This window comes from Schistocerca gregaria, chromosome 11, assembly GCF_023897955.1.
Source record: "Schistocerca gregaria isolate iqSchGreg1 chromosome 11, iqSchGreg1.2, whole genome shotgun sequence".
NCBI classification, from domain to species: domain Eukaryota; kingdom Metazoa; phylum Arthropoda; class Insecta; order Orthoptera; family Acrididae; genus Schistocerca; species Schistocerca gregaria.
Window position 1 is genome coordinate 108,314,392 of NC_064930.1, and position 17,217 is coordinate 108,331,608.

At 39.4% G+C, this 17,217-nt stretch overlaps 1 long non-coding RNA gene across 3 annotated transcripts in view; it reads right to left on the bottom strand.

The window, feature by feature from the left end:
• LOC126295372 (uncharacterized) overlaps positions 1 to 17,217 on the bottom strand; it is a 55,117-nt gene that overhangs the window by 14,046 nt on the left and 23,854 nt on the right. The window contains exon 5 of one of the 3 annotated variants that reach the window (XR_007552474.1): positions 16,471 to 16,529. The exons of 1 other annotated variant lie outside the window; for it this stretch is intronic. This is a non-coding gene — a long non-coding RNA (uncharacterized LOC126295372). Of the gene's footprint in view, positions 1 to 14,051; positions 16,530 to 17,217 lie in introns of those variants that run through there. One more of the 3 variants, XR_007552473.1, reaches the window with a different exon arrangement.

The following is a 17,217-nucleotide window of genomic DNA, read 5'->3' on the forward strand; positions in this document are numbered from 1 at the left end:
GAAGTCAGATATCGAGTAATGTCTTTATACTGCTGAAAAATTTTTGTTCCCTAGCTGTAGCTGTTCATTAAGGACGAGGCTACCTTTTCGAGCAAAATGCTTGCAAATCTCCAATTCTTCTAGAATATCTAGTCTACGCCCTTTCTTTTCGATGTGCAAAATGTTGCTATCGCAGATGGCTTTAGGTGGATGACCTGTAATTAGAAGATGGTTGGCAAGAGATGAATTTTGGGGGCTAGTGTCATTTTTCCTTAGCAAGTGTTCTTCACAGTTTTCTTTATCTTAAATATCTTTGCGGCCAATGCCCTTTTGGCATATTTATTATTTTATAAATGACATATAAGTACTGTCAGTCTTTTACGATGATTCCGTACTTACACCCTATCGTACGTTCCTAGTCATTATTCTGTGACCATGTTATAGAATATAGCCCATTCTTTGTTTTAAATTCTGAGGAAGACACACCTAGCAGTGTCAAAACCTGGTTAATTTGTTAAAAATAGTGACCGAGGGCTGTTTTTCTTTCAATTTTAACTATTCATGGTCTCTGAATGTGCAGCCATGTACAAAAAACTAATTGGGGATACCAAACGTGTACAACAAAGGGCACCACAAATGGCCGCACGACTTTCTGACCCGCGAAGATGCTGGAAGACAGACAGTAACGACCACACTAAAAATGTGCTTACTAAGTTTTAAGAACCTACTTTAAATAAGGAATATACAACCCATACATATTGTTTTCATATGGATTGTGAACCAAGATGGGACTAAGGACACAGAACCAACGCCCTAAACATGCTTGTAAGATCACACGTAGTTGTAGTTGCGATTTGCCATTGGCTGTGGTGGTTGTCTCAAACACAAATATTAGAGCAATAAAACTTACTCAGTTTTGCAATGAACATGTAGTATTAGTTGAAATACTATTACCAAACAGTAGTTTGTTTTTGGTTAAAAAGTATTATCACTATAGACATGACATTCGATTGTACCAACTGCAACTGGAAGCTATATTATGGGCCCTAGAAGGAAAGCAGGAGAGAGTGATTGGGCAAGACTCAATATCAAGAGATGGCAAAAAAAATTATAATAGGATCCTATCAACCATCAGATTCTCCTCCTGATATTACCTCAAAACTTTAGAGAAAACCTCAGTTTGCTAGGACGTAAGTTCCCTAATGATACTGCAATCATTGAAAGAGACTTTAACAATCCAACAGTCAGTTGGGATCATTACAGTTTTGTTAGTGGTAAGGGTGAAAACATCCTGTGACACACTGTTAAATGCCTTCTCTGCCAACTACATAGAACAGATATAGTTCAGAACCTCACTCATGATGGAAAATATTGGATCTAATGGCAACAAATAAATCTGACACCTCTGAGGATGTTCACACTGAAACTGGTATCAGTTGTGACAACAATGATCACCAAAGTACAAAGGACCACAAGCAGAAAGATATGTATGTTCAGTAAACTATATAAAAAGATTAATGTCATGTCTTCATGAGGAATCTGAAACATTCAGCACAGGGCAGGACCATGTAGAGGAACTCTGGCTCCTCCTACAGAATCAAAAATTATTGCATACAGGGTGTATACGTGGACAAGGAAAAAAAATTCCCGGATCTCTCGGTTAAAACTACACTTCTCCTGGGTGTAAACACACTTTTTCCGTGTTAAGTTATAGTATACTTTCCCCTTGGAACTGTAAAATTGATCAATCATTTGAATGGTTATGGTTTTATACAGCGGCTTAGAAATTCCTGTCACTTTAGAAAACGAAACTCATGTGGGGGCAGGGGGGGGGGGGAGGGGGGGGGGGGTAGGAACACCACAATTCGGAAAGTTCTTTGATGTGCAGCGACAAATAAGCTGCATATTTTCATACTACAAAAGTACAAATTCTAATTTCACCAAACACCTCATGTTACTTTCCGAAGAATTGAAATGGACATTGCGATGTGCTTTTGTAAGCAGTCATAGCTCATGTCACGTGATCTCGCAAGCCGATGACAATGGATATTAAAAAGATAGGACACGTGATGTAGTCAGCCAATAGCAGCATCACTGTTAATTAGGGCAAAAACAGGAACAGGAAAAGTTAATGGTTTAAATTAATATACATAGTGTTGCTGCAGGAAAAGCAAAGTTTTCATATAAAATATTTGTCGCGAAGATTAATAAGCTACAAGAGAAGCTAAGCTTTCACATATAGTGTTTATGTTTTTTGTGCGTTTGCACATGCGCATGTCCAGATTCCCAACGAAGTAGGCCTCGATCTGATATTAAGCTTTTCAGTGTGGTTTTTGGGATGTAAATTTTCTTGGAGTACCAGCACTGTATTGTCTCATGTTTGGTTCTTTATTATGGCATAATGCGATACGTGCTAGAAGATGAAAACGTGCACTTGAAATGGAGTGAACAGTTGAAACTAGCCAATATTGTGGAATTAAACACTTCCGTTTCAAACAAACTAGATGCCTCAGCAGAAAAGATAAATAAAAGCCAAATTTCTTTAGCAAAGCGACAAAAATAACTTCATTGCTCTGCAAGGTGATTAATGCTTGACTTTCAGAAAAGTAGAAATTATCTAAAACTCTGAAACAATAACACATTTTACCCTTCCATAATTATGTGAATGTATTTTAATTCACATGATAGCTCCCAGCCACAGAAATCACTTTTTTTTTCATTTGACGTGAGAGCAGTAAACGTAGAGGAAACAGCAAAATCACTTAACGTAAACACAGATCACATCCCCTTATGTCTGCAGGAAAGTTTATTTTTAGATGCAACGAGGATTCACCTGGCAGGGACATCACGTACACTATGCAAGCATTCAGAAATCAACTTATGATTCATTCAGAAATCAATTTAGAATGTGATAAAAAATGTTCAAAAAGCAATAGTGATGAGCTTCAAAATCATTTACTAATCGATAGACCAACGTGCGCCAGATGCTAGGCGCTTTGTGAATCAAGGTTCCCCCCCCCCCCCTCAACAATATGAATTTGCCCCCCCCCCCCCCCTCGCCGCCGAAATTGCCACCCGGTTCAGGTACTCTGGTTTGCTGCGTACATAACCGACAGCGACATTTCTGTAGCCAGAAGCGGGAAAAGGTACTGCTCAGACGCATCTCAACTACACATGCGCATGATTCCGCTCGTAACTGCTTAGAGGAATCAAATGTAAACAGTTGTGACGTCACGCTCATCGGAAGTATTTTCTTGTAACGAAGCATTGCATAGCCTGCCTAAAGCCATTCACTCATTTTGCTGTTGGCAGACGTTTGTGTGAGCACTGTGATATGAAGCATTTCCTTTGAAATTTAAGTTTTATGCTCTCGTTCATATTTTGTTGCTGCAGTATTGTTCTGCAGTAGCAGGATACAGTAATATCCTTTGTTAGAGTATCGGTTCTTACCAGTAAAAATAACAAAAAATTAACTGAAAAATAAAACAATCAAAAATTCCCAGAATTCTAAAAAAATTCCTGGGTTTTTCTCAGTTTTCTCCCAGATGAAAAAATTCCCAGGTCTTTCCCACATCTCCCGGTTGTCCCGGGTCGTATACATCCTGTGCATAAATGGTGTACAACAAAGTGTAGGGCTGAATGAAACATGTTTGGTTGTCAAGAGAGGAAGGCATGATGTCTTCAATGACTACAATAGCAGAATATTGCCAAATGATCTTCCACAAAACACAAGAAATTCTGGTTGTATGTAAAGGCTGTTGACGGTACCAAAGTTAGTGCCCAATCCCTAGCGAATGAGACGGGAAGTGAAACTGATGGTAGCAAAGCAAAATCTGAAATGCTAACTCCCATTTTCAAATGTTCCTTTAGAAAGGAAAATCCAGGATAATTGGCCCAATTTAATCCTCATACCACTGAAAGAATGATTGAAACAAGTATTAGTGTCAGTGGTGTCGAGCAACAGCTGAAGTCATTAAACTCTAACAAAGGTCCAGGGTCCGATGCAATCCGTATCGCCAGATTCTATATCGAATTTGTGGCTGAATTAGCTGCTGTTCTAACTAAAATCTATCGTACATCCCTCTAACAAGAAACTGTGCCAGTTGTTGGAAAAAGAGCACAATGTTACACCCATCTACAAGAAAGGTAGTAGAAGTGATCCACTAAACTGCCGACCAATATCCTTGACATCAATTTGCTGGGTAATCTTAGAACATATTCTGAGCTCAAACATAATAAGGTATCTCAAACACACTGACCACCTTCATGCCAACCAGCACAGATTCCAAAAACATCTATCAAGTGAAATCCGGGTCACACTTTTCTCACATGCCATACTGAAAGCTATGGAGGATGGTAGTCATGTTGATGCAATATTTCTCGATTTCCGAAAATCATTTGACTCAGTACTATACCTACACTTACTGTCAATAGTGCGATGGCGAGGGCATCGAGCGAAATTTGTGACTCGACAGAGTAGAGAGATTCATTTCATTATCTCTGATGGATAGACGTCAATATATGTAGAATTAATAACTTTGTTTGTTCCCCAGAAAGTTTGTCGTTATTTATTGTGCAAGTTGTATATTAATGACCTTGCAGACAATATTTATAATAACTTCACACTTTTTGTAGACGATCCAGGTATCTATAATGAATTACGGTCTGAAAGAAGCGGCATAAATATTCAGTTAGATCTTGACAAGATTTCAAAGTTGTAGAAAGACTGGCAACTTTCTTTAAATGTAAAATTCTGCACTTGACAAAATGAAAAAAAGCGTATCTAATGACTATAATATTAATGCTTACAGTTGGAATTGGCCAACTATTATAAATACCTGAGTGTAACACTTTGTAGGGATATGAAGTAGAATGATCACATATGCTCAGTCATAGATGAAGCAGGTAGCAGACTTCGGTTTATTGGTAGAATACTGGGGAAGTGTATTCGGTCTACAAAGGAGGTTGCTTACAAATCACTCATTCAATACAGTCTAGAATACTGCTCAAGTGTGTGGGACATGTTCCAAATAGCACTAGCAGGGGATATTGAGTGTATTAAGAAAAGATATCATAAGTGGTCACAGGTTTGTTTGTTCTCTGGGAGAATGTCACAGAGATACTAAAGAAACTCAACTGGCAGACTCTTCAAGACAAGACAAACTAACACAAGGAAGACTACTTACAAAGTTTTAAGAACCAGCTTCAAATGATTACTCTAGGAATATACGATAGAGTTTGCCAGAAAAATGTATACACTCTGTCAGGCTCTACTGAGATACCAATATTGTCTTCAATTTGAGTTACGAGTGTGTTTTAGTATGGTCTTTGGCTCAACAGATGTTAGTACTTTCATCTCGGTATTGAGGAAACGAGATGGCTGGACCACGCTTGACATTCGAGCAGCGAAAATGCATTGTTACTGTATTTACTCGAATCTAAGCTGCACTTTTTTCCCGTTTTTTGTAATCCAAAGAACCGTCTGTGGCTTAGAATCGAGTGCAAAGTAAGTGGAAGTTCTGAAAAATGTTGGTAGGTGCTGCCACAACTAACTTCTGTCGTCGAATATATGTAGCGCTACACATGCTTTGCAGGCTCAAAGATAAATACTGGAGCCAAAACCTCTGCGTCAGTAAAAAAAAGAGGAGAAGAAGAAGAAGAAGAAGAAGAAGAAGAAGGAAGAAAGAAAGAAAGAAAGAAAGAAAGAAGAAGAAGAAGAGGTGGAAGGCGAGTTTTTTTCTCCGCCCCGAGTTTCGACCACTGCATTTTCATACATTATCCAACAAAGTAAATACAAATTCCGTATTTTTCATCTTCGAATGTCGCAGCATTTCAATGTACTACGAAAATCCGACTGGCAAGACTGTTTGGGATGTTTGTCAGAACTCTAGGTTCTGAATTTTTTCCTACCTGTGAGAAGAGATGGTCGCTAATAGCAACTTTTATGTATTGTGAATCACATGCAGTATTCTCTTCACCATAAGAATAATACGAATATAAACATTTTGCCATGTATTCTTTCGTGTTTGCTGTCCGTGTTTGCTGCTATCTCATTTAAATCCAGTCTACCTAATAAACTACGAAACTAGAGGAAGACAACAAACGCGAAACAATATACATATCATGTCATGTTTATATTCGTATTACCCATATGCCTAGTAGTGGTACAGTCAGAAATGAAGCACGGTAACTGACTAGATTTTTAAATCTAAGGTGACTAATTTGTGTGCAGAATGTAATGTACTAAAGAGGTGTCTGCAAACATTTTCAAACGGAGAAAAATTTTCGCCAAACTCTCGTTCAGAACATCTTTTATCATACTCAGTCTATTATTTGGTTCTTGTTGATCATTATCAAAGAAAGCAGCAGTGTAAGTAACGACAAATAGCAGTCTCTTGCCATAGTTTCGCTAATGAGACGATTCCTCTTTTTTCAATTGTAAGTGCGGTAGCGTGCACAAAAGCAAGCCATGCCGCGAGCAGCAACAAGCAGTAAGCACTCATTATCTGAATGCGACAAACAATGCATGACACAGTACAGTAATGGATTTTCAGATTAGAGTGACGAAAGCACCTATAACAAAGAGAACGGCACTTATCAGATAAAAAAAAAAGCAATCAATTCAAACCAGATGAAGCAAGTGAAAAAGGGAGGGTACCCGAATAAATACGGACGGAGCGCTTCACGTAAAGCAATGGCTACCTGGTAAAGCTGAACTGCTAAGCTTACGACTCTAACCAAACTACTATAGCTGTATTGTCATTCGTTTGACCTAAATTGTGTCTCATATTTGAATGGATCAACTTTATTTTGATTTGGAGGTGCGGCCTAAAACCTTTCTCTCCCCTTGAATTTCGAGTCTCATATTTGAAGCGCGGCTTAGATTTGAGGAATTTTTTTTTTTTCTCAATTTTGAGCCTCATTTTTCATGTGCGGCTTAGATTCGAGTAAATACAGTAAGTGGTTTTTCAAGTTTGATAATGCCGTTGTGCAACGTCGGTGGAGGCGAGACTTCGAAACAGAACCACCAAACCTCCTAACAAATGTATCATTGAAAAGTTTGAATTGCATGGAACGATTTGTGACATTCACAAAGGTAGATCAGGAAGACAGCATACAGCTACACTACAAGTGTATGAAGACTTCTGAAAGCTGCAAAGTAGGAAGTTTACATTCTACGATTACTGCACACGATTAATGACGACGAGCCCGATTGCCGAATGCAGTTTTCTGAACGGTATCAGCAAATGGTAACTGATAATAAACAATTTGTGATGAAGGAAGTGTGAAGTGATGAGGCACAATTTAAACTTTACGGAACCGTGGATCGGCATAACAGTGTGCACTGGGCACTGACAAATCCACATGTTTATGTGGGTAAAGCGGTCGATCAACCACGTGTGGTGTGGACTGTCATCTAGGGGCTTAGTAGGCTCCTTTTTCTTTGACGCTATTGTCACTGGAGAAGTGTACCTGGAAATGTTATGCACACCAATTTTGCCAGGTATACGTGCACTTTATGAAGCTGATGAAGAGGTCTCCTACCGACATGACGGGGCACCACCACACTACCACCTAGCCGTACGAGCTTTCCTGGATGACAATTTTCTGGGGGCGCGGGATTGGACGGAAGAGGGCATGTCGAGTTCCCTCCACGGTCACCAGATCTAGCACCTACAGACTTTTCCTTGTGGGGAACTGTGAAGATAACATCTGTCAACGTAAACCACACACGCTGGAGGAACTTTGGCAGGAGATTACAGTAATGTGTGCAGCGATCTGCACTGTAACACTGACTGACGTTGTTGCGGCGACCGCTTGTCTTTCTGTTGTGGATATAGCTGACAGTGGCGAACATTTTGAACATTTAAAGTAACTGTGTCCTAAACTGAAAGTTGTACAACATGTGTGATCAATTATTAAATATAAAATAAACACATAACTAATACTTTTCATTCCTTAAAGTGTGTATGAATTTTTCTGGTGGACACTGTACAATCACCTATGTATCTCCCATACGAACTGTGAGATGAGATCATACTAATTACAGCGTGGACTGATGTGTTCAAAGCAACCATTCTTCCAACTTTCCACATGTGAATCAAAGGGAAGAAATGCTACATGAGAGTCTGAAGTACCCTCTGCCTTTCACTTCACCATGCTTTGCTCAGTATATTAAGATACAAACAACAGTCAATGTCCATTTACATGTAATGATTTCAGCTTATGATTCCATCCACATAATGTACTTTGGGATAAAATACCTTTGTGACTTTTCTGTCGCAATGGGGGTTAAAGAACTTGAGAAGTAAAACTGAACTGTAAATCAAACAATTTCAGAGCTTCCATTAGCACATTTACAAAATATTTTATCCCACTTTGCTTTCATAATCTTTTTGAAAATTGATGGAGCAATTCTTGGTGCAATCTATAGGGTTCATTTTAGCACAGCTCGTAAGAAGTTGCCTTCAGCCTAGACTCATAAACACAGAGCAGTGTTTTTGACACTTTGCCTCCTCGTTTCTCACCCAAAAGGAGCATAGTTTGTCACTCAGTGGTAGCTGTAAGCTGACAGTGGAGTGAGACGCCAATGAAACACTGACAACTAACGTTCATTTACTACAGTTACTGAGACTAGAAAAACTGCCAATGTCGGCAGCAAACAGCCTATACATTTAATTATCAACTGAAGCCTGGAAGCAGTAACACACAGATCTGAAAGAAAGTAATGAGATTTTCATGAGATACTCACCGATTCTTTTTATTTTTCCATCCGATATTTTGACCATACACTTTTCAGCTATCTTCCAAGTGAACTAATGGATACCATGAAGTTGTCATCAAAAATTGGGCACACACAGTTTGAATTTAATGTGATATTTCACTCTTTACCACAGACAGCAGCACTTTCATGTTCAATTACGGTTGAACAATGCTCCACACAGCTGAGCAGATTACGCCTACAGTCCACAGAGAAGTATGCAGCGCTGAACGTACGGCCGCCTTTTGCTGCACAATTAATCAGCTGTGACAAGGCACAATCAACACTGTTCACTACACTGTACGATAGTGTATAAATTCCACTGCCGAGTATCATTCTGGGACTGTGACGAAGCACGCACTCTTAATTCATTTAGCAAAGGATTTTTGTTAAGAGACAGGGCTGTTTCATTCTGGATGAAGCAAGGAATTTGGTCCTTTCCTCTATTAACTCGCAATAACATTGCTACAGTACAGATCCTATCTATGCGTCAATATCCCAGCACAGTAAGAGTGACTGATGGCAGATTCAGTTTGTACAAAGTTATTTGCCATTGAATGACATATCGCTTGTGTTTAAAATAATACCTGTGACTGCTGTAGCTTCAGTGTCAGTTCAGAATATGGTCGAAATAATAGTTGGAGAAATGGAGTTTCTCTAGTCACACGCTTGAAATACTATGAATCTGAGGGGGAGACTATTTGCTTATTCACAAGGGCACCAGGTATTACAAGTTAGAAAACTGGTGACTACACAGTCAAAATGGTGTGAACTGTTAAAGCTAGGAGTGTGCACCATCCTAGGCTGAGCTGAGTCATTCATCATTCAGACACAACCTTATAAAAACACCTGTGTCAGGTTGTACTTTATCCAATAGTGTGTGTGTGTGTGTGTGTGTGTGTGTGTGTGTGTGTGTGTGTGTGTGTGTGTGTGTGTGTGTGTGTGCGCATGCGCGCGCAATGTACACATCAAGGTAATGATGGACTTAAAAGTAGTTCGGAAGTGAGATTAAAATTCAGGGTAAGAGGATATCAATTATGATAATTGCTGATGGCATTGCTCTGTTCAGTTTTGTGCACAATAATTACACAAACTGTTAGATGAAATAAACAGTAATAACCACACAACACGCAATCAGTAAACCACAGAAAGGCTAAGTTGTGAGAAGCAGCAGAAATGTGATTAGTAACAGTTATCAAAATTGGGAACAACATCGTAAATAAAGCAAAAGTATTTTGGTGCAGTTGAGTCTCAATCATTCAGAGTTCAAGAGACCTAACAAAAAAGTCCAAGTACCTGAAAGTTTGATTTAAAATGGCACTCATTAAAAAAAAAAAAAAAAAAACCTTTTTCTTACAAATGGAAACACATAGTAATAACTGAAACTCAAAAGAAAGTTGTCTTATCATTTCAAATGACAAACACAATTATAAGAATATATACAAAAACATCAATCGCATTCATTTTCCACGAAGAATGAACTGTGTCAACACTAGCATTTCATCCACAAAAAATTTACATCTCTTTTTAAAATTGTTTGTGTGCCATAATAAACTAGCAACTAAGCCTCAGTGTCCAGACTAACAGTGAATGGCATCGCTGTTCTAAGCATTGTAATCTTCAAGAAAATGGTAAAATTGGTAGAAGCCGACCTTGAGGAATGCCAGTTTAGATTCTGTAGAAATGCTGGAGCATGTGAGGCAATACTGACCCTACTACTTATCATAGAAGATAGATTAAGTAAAGAAACACCTATGTTTCCAGCGTTTGGAGACTTAGAGAAAGCTGTTGACAATGTTGACTAGAATACTCAGTTTCAAATTCTGAAGGTGGCAGGGAGCAAACAACTATTTACAACTTGTACGGAAACCAGATGGCAATTATAAGAGTCAAGGGGCATGGAAGGGAAGCATTGGTTGGTAAGGGGGTGAAACAGGGATGTAGCCTATCCCTGATGTTATTCAGTCTGTACATTGAACAAGCAGTAAAGGAAACAAAAGAGAAATTTAGACTAGGAATTAAAATCCAGCGAGAAGAAATAAAAACTTTTTCAGGTTTGCCAATGACATTGTAATTTTGTCAGAGACAGCAAAGGACCTTGAAAAGCAGTTGAACGGAATGGACAGTGCCTTGAAAGGAGGATATAAGATGAACATCAACAAAAGCAAAACAAGGATATTGGAATGTAGTCTAATTAAATCTGGTGAAGCTGAGAGAATCGGATTAGGAAATGGTACACTTAAAATAGTAGGTGAGTTTTGGTATTTGGAGAGCAAACTAACCGATGATGGTTGAAGTAGAGAGCATATAAAATGTAGACAGGCAATGGCAAAGAAAACGTTTCTGAGTAAGAGAAATTTGTTAACATCGAGTATAGATTTAAGTGTCAGGAAGTCATTTCTGAAAGTATTTGTATGGAGTGTAGCCATGTATGGAAGTGAAATGTGGACGATAAATAGGTTGGACAAGAAGAGAATAGAAGCTTTCGAAATGTGGTGCTACAGAAGAATGCTGAAGATTAGATGGGGAGATCACATAACTAATGAGGAAGTATTGAATAGGATTGGGGAGAAGTTTGTGGCAGAACTTGACTAGAAGAAGGGACCGGTTGATAGAACATGTTCTGAGGCATCAAGGGATCACCAATTTAGTATTGGAGAGCAAAAATCATAAGAGGGAGGCCAAGAGATGAATACACTAAGCAGATTCAGAAGGATGTAGGTTGCAGTAGGTACTCTGAGATGAAGAAGCTTGCACAGGATATGGCAGCATAGAGAGCAGCATCAAACCAGTCTCAGGACTGAAGACCACAACAACAACAACAACAATAACCACCTTCAAGATGTATGTTTTGTCCTCCACACTGACTAAGACAATTCAGTATGTATGCTTCGAGAGCCAGGAACTTCTCACAGCATCCATCAACTTCCTCCCTGCTTATGGCCTGTTTTAGCAATATTATCTTTCAGCTTCAGAGCTGTTGACAGCCTGGATGATGGAGTCTCACTTTTCATTACTTTTCCACTTCTTATAACATGGCCTCAATGATGCATTTCTTTTCTGAAAACTGTCAGACAACTGTTTCTTTGAAGTCATTTTAACAACTGATTTATATATTCCACTGTTTAGAAGACACAGCAATGTTACAAAGAGGTGATCGACAAAACTATTTTTTCAATAACTGACAATTTTAATTACCGAGTGCAGATAGGTGCCAATTTCAAATTACAGTGTGCTGTCGAACATTTTGTTATGACAACCACTTCAATTTCTTGGATGTACCAAAATGTGGAATTTGTTTGATTTATTGAGGTGTTTTCAAGGGACTCTTACAAAAAGTCTGATTTGTAGATAAAACAACTAATCAACTGGCGAAGAGTTCTCGGGCTTCCAGCCAGGTGGCAGTGTCTTCAAACTCCGACGTTTTGACAAGTGACATACTCGTCATCTTCTGGCGAAGTGCCGAGACATTGCGGATGCCGGTCCCTTTATACCTGCGGCGTGCCCCCCACCACCTGGCTGCAGGAGGCAGGATCCAGAGGAGCCGGCGGGCGCGGTGGAGGGGGAAGCGAGTGCGCCGTTCGTGTCTCCGTCAGAGCATTCCGGTCACGGCTCATGAGCTGGACGGTTCTCGGTGTGCTCCTGGCGTATTGCGGCTAATGCTGGATTCCAGGCCGTGCTCAGTTGATAACCTTCGTCCCTGTTCACAAGATTCTCGTGGACCTGTATTTCTATCGATTCTTTAACGACACTGTCCCGATAGCTTCCGGCTCGGCACAGCACCCTGGTGTCCTGGAAATCAAAGGTGTGGTTTTCTTTGATACTATATTCCGTTATAGCAGATTTCTCTATCTGTCCGAGTCGGACACGCCTGGTGTGTTCCTCGCACCTTTTCGAGATGCAGCCCTGCGTTTGTCCAATGTACTGTACACCACATTTGCAGTCAATGCTGCATATACCAGGTGTGTTGAGTTTGAGTGGGTCTTTAGCTGAGCCCAGCAGCTCTTTCGTATTCGGCAGGGGTCGGAAGACGGTATTTATGTTTGATTTTCTCAGTAGCCTCCCAATTTTGGCTGATATGGGCCCTAAGTATGGAAGAAAGGTGAGTCTCTTATTAACTTCCTCTTCCTCTTCTTCCTCTTCCTCCTCTTCCTGAAATTTGTCAGCCTGTCTCCTCTTGAAGGCCCTACCAATCTGTGTTTCACTGTACTCGTTTTTCCGAAATACCTCTCTTAGGTGGTGTAATTCATCTGAGAGGCTTTCTTTGTCACAAATGACGTGCGCCCTATGTACCGAGGTGGTCAGTACTGACTGGCGATGCACCGAATGGTGGCAGCTGGTTGCACAGAGGTACAGGTCTGTGTGCGTCTTCATTCTATGTATATAGCGTGCCATCCACTTTCTTCCTGATCAGGATGTCCAGGAATGGAATACAGCCATTCTCTTCTACTTCCATCGTGAAGGTGATATTCTCACGTATGCCGTTTAGGTTCACATCGAGTCTGAAACAGTGGAGCTCTTTGAATATGCACTTACGACCACCTACTGCAAGTGCAATGGAGAGCATTATGAACAAGTGGACGGAGTAGCCTCGGGATCTCCCCTTGCTCCAGGTATCGCGAATCTTTATACGGAACACTTTGAGGAGGTGGCACTACAAACTGCTCACCGTAAACCCAGGCACTTCTTCCGGTATGTGGGCGACACTTTCGTGATTTGGCAGAATGGCAGGCAGGCACTGGAGGAGTTTATGGACAACCTAAACAGCATAAATGAGAATATCATGACAGTGTAACAGAGACATTTATATCATATATACTTAAATATCTCATGAAAATATCTTCTCTGAGTTTTAGGCCGTTTTCAGTAGTAGAACAGAAATTGTCCATTTTCAGTAATTGTTTCATTATTGACTTCACACAAAGAACTAACTGATAGTACAATAGTAACTATATAATGGCTGCTAAGCTGTAAGACTCATGCATTATTGTTGTCGGAGTGGAGAGACACAAAGAACTGGCAGTATGAAGTCCTCCAATTTCTGCCATTTGATTTACAAACAATAATACAGCACAGACATTTTAATTTGGTCGATTTCAAACAGGACTGCACAGGATGTGAGGCAAGTGTTTCTAGGAAGAGGAGTGCTACAGAGGAAGCATGTTTTGTAACTAATGTCCACCCTCTATTCTCAGGATGAGTTGTAGGTAGCACTCATAATGTATTCAGAATTCCTTCATTATTCCATTAAAAAAAAAAATATTTAAGGGTTGTTGGAATGAGGTAGTACCATTTATTTCAATGACTCATTAGTTCATGCTTTAACAAAACATGTACAAAAGCTAAATATTTTAGCTTGCACCATTTTAAAAATAAAACAACTGTTCAAAGAAAGTCCTCTTTCATTCTAAAGTTTAGTTAGACACTGATATTGTTGTTGTTGTTGTTGTTGTTGATGATGATGATGATGATGATGATGATGATGTGGGCAGGGTCTCCAAAATGATGGGAACCACTGCTTTAGAAGTTCAAGGAACAGTCAACACTGAATGGTACATGGCAATTTGTTTCCCTCAGTTATCAACAAAATCAGGAAAACTTATACTGTCACCTCCCTCATTTTTAGTGTCAGCAGTCACACAGCACATCAAACAATTGACTATTTGATGGAGAAAAACATCGAATTAATGCCTCATTGCCCATGTTCACCTAATTTATGGCATAGTGACATTTGTTCCTTATTTAAAAAGGTGTGTGGACAGCTACGTTCCTCAACTCTAGCAGTTGGCATATCCTTCCAAAACAGGTACCAGCAACAACACAGAAGAAATGTTTCCAGAATCGGTTCCAACATGAGCGATTGTTTAGAGAAGTCATAAACCATTGCCCCAAAACAGTTATTTCCTTGCGCTGAAGACCTTGCTGTCGTGCGCCCAAAACCCCTCTACTACAGTTATTTCCTTGCTTCTGTGAACATTCAAAAGGTAATTATCATAGTTTGTAACCTAGCATTTGTAGTATTTAAAACAGCGTACTGTATGCTGGTGGTGACCCTACACTATGCATCATTTCAGACATCTGATGATCATATAGATCACAACTGGCTATAAAATGAAAGCACATTTATGAAATCAATGATAGTTTTAAATTTAACAAATTTTAAATAATGGACTGCTGTGGCCTTTACTATGATTGTGCCATATTTCACCCTGTGAGTACTGCTGTTCTAACAATGTTTTTTCACCTTGCATGTAGGGTGACTAGCAACATCACCCCTAGCTTATCAGCACAAATTCATCCACTGGCAATTATTGTTCCTTATGTCTACTTCTTTCCCCCATCTCTCCCAAGATCCTCAAACTTCAAACCACACTACACGGACAAATTTCAGGCTGATAAGAGCACCACTCAACTCCAAAATATCTCTTACAATACAACTTCACATTCAGTCACCTCTGTAGTATTTCCCATGATGGATGGGGCAACAAATGGGCACAAAGCACTATGTAGTAGTCTTTCTTGTTCATGTTGAGTACCATGAATTAAGATTCAAGTTTATAGTGTAAACTTCGGTTAAATTCCTTGTAAAACATCCAATGCCTCACACTGCCTCCGCAAAAATTATATCTGGTGGTTACACCAAAACTTTTATGCCTTTGATCAGTTTGATTGTATACATAGATTTCTAGTACAAATTGAACTTCAGTACCAGTTAATTTCACATTTTAGTCTATTGTAGAAAACCTGATACAAACTTGACATGCTACGGTCTGTGTATCACATACCACTACAGCCACCTCTTCTCTTCACCCACGCTACCTTTACTTCTTGCCAACAGATCAAAGTGACATCCATAGCCTACAGAATGGTATCGATGCCTGCTCCACTAAACTAATTTCCACTAAAATCGCTTTACACCAGACTGGTTCTCAAACCCTTATTACCTGCTTTTTACAAATGATTGCCCTAACCATTAGATTACACTATCTCATTTCTAGGTCTTAATCAAGTGTGGACTGTCACTGGTTGATTTATACCTCTACATAAGTACTCTGCATACTACAACAAGCACTGCTGATGGTACTTAGCACAGTACCACACGTCTCATTTGAATCACATACAGAACACAAGAATATTGACTGCTTTAACACCTCTAGTCACATGGAAGTTAGTCTGATGTCTTTCTCAAAATCCTTACGTGAGTAAAGTGTAGTGTCTTGGAGAATATGCCTCACCTGAAGCTGGTTCTAGAAAGTATGTAAGGATAACTTCTATATCTTTAAGTATCTGGTTTTTCAACATTACAGTGACACAACGGACCATTCACACCACCCACGTTAGACATATCTGGTATAGATCTCTCGCACTCTAGGAATATTCTGGGATGGATAGCAAAAATGTTATTTCAACCCATCTCCTTTGTCAACTGGTTGCATTTTCTCAGGATAATAACAAAGAACTGAAGTCTGCCTCCTGCTTCAGACTGAGCCTATACGATTGTTCCATGTCACCCCTATCATTTGTAACACCCGGGTATTTGTACAAGTATCCTCTTCCTGACTTTCTTGGTTGCTGGATAATCAATTTTTATTTACACTTCTATACATAAATTGAGACCAATATGTCCTAAGCAGCAGTAAGCACAGAAGGTCAAAAGAGTTTCATGCACCGGAAAGAAATGCACAGCCTTAAGCTGGTGCATATCAGGCAACTTTCAAATGACAACACACCTTGTCTGCAAAATGAAGCGAATCCAAGTCACTGACACCACCACATTAATGTCACAATCCTGCAACAAATAAGAATATCTCAGTACCTCTAACAACTAAAAATTAAACACTGTGTAATTCAAGGAAAACACAAATTAGGTGTTTAACATATCTCAACTACTAAAGTGCCACGTACAGTGTGAAAAATTTAAAAAGGGGCCAAGATTTATTTTTTCTGAATGTAAACTAAACCGTGTGCCTTAGGTGACAATTCATGTTTAGTTTTTCCTGGCAAAGAATTCTGATCAAATTATTGTGCCAAAATAGAGGTGAAAGTCAATTTCACAGGGCCATCCCAGCTGTTTATGTGGTGTGACACTGGTATGTCACTAAATTTTCCCTTCTAGAAGTGTTTCCCTCTGGCTCTGCATGCAACAGACTTCCACAAATGCATACCATTTGCTGATTTAGCACATCACCAGAAAAGTTACATTGCTTTTCTCAGACAATAACTAAAATCATACAGAAAGGTGGCCTCAAAAATTGATTCCCATGAGGATAGTAAACATACTTCAAACAATCACAGATGAACAGTTAGCAGGTGTCAGTATCAATCATCACAATATTTACACAATTACAACAGAAAACATCCTACTGTCCAGAAGACATTGGCAGGCGCAGAAGATATAGACGCAGTGAGAGTTATGAAAGGAATAACTGTGAACCAGAAAGACAACACACTAAATGTCCAACTTTACAGTCAACATT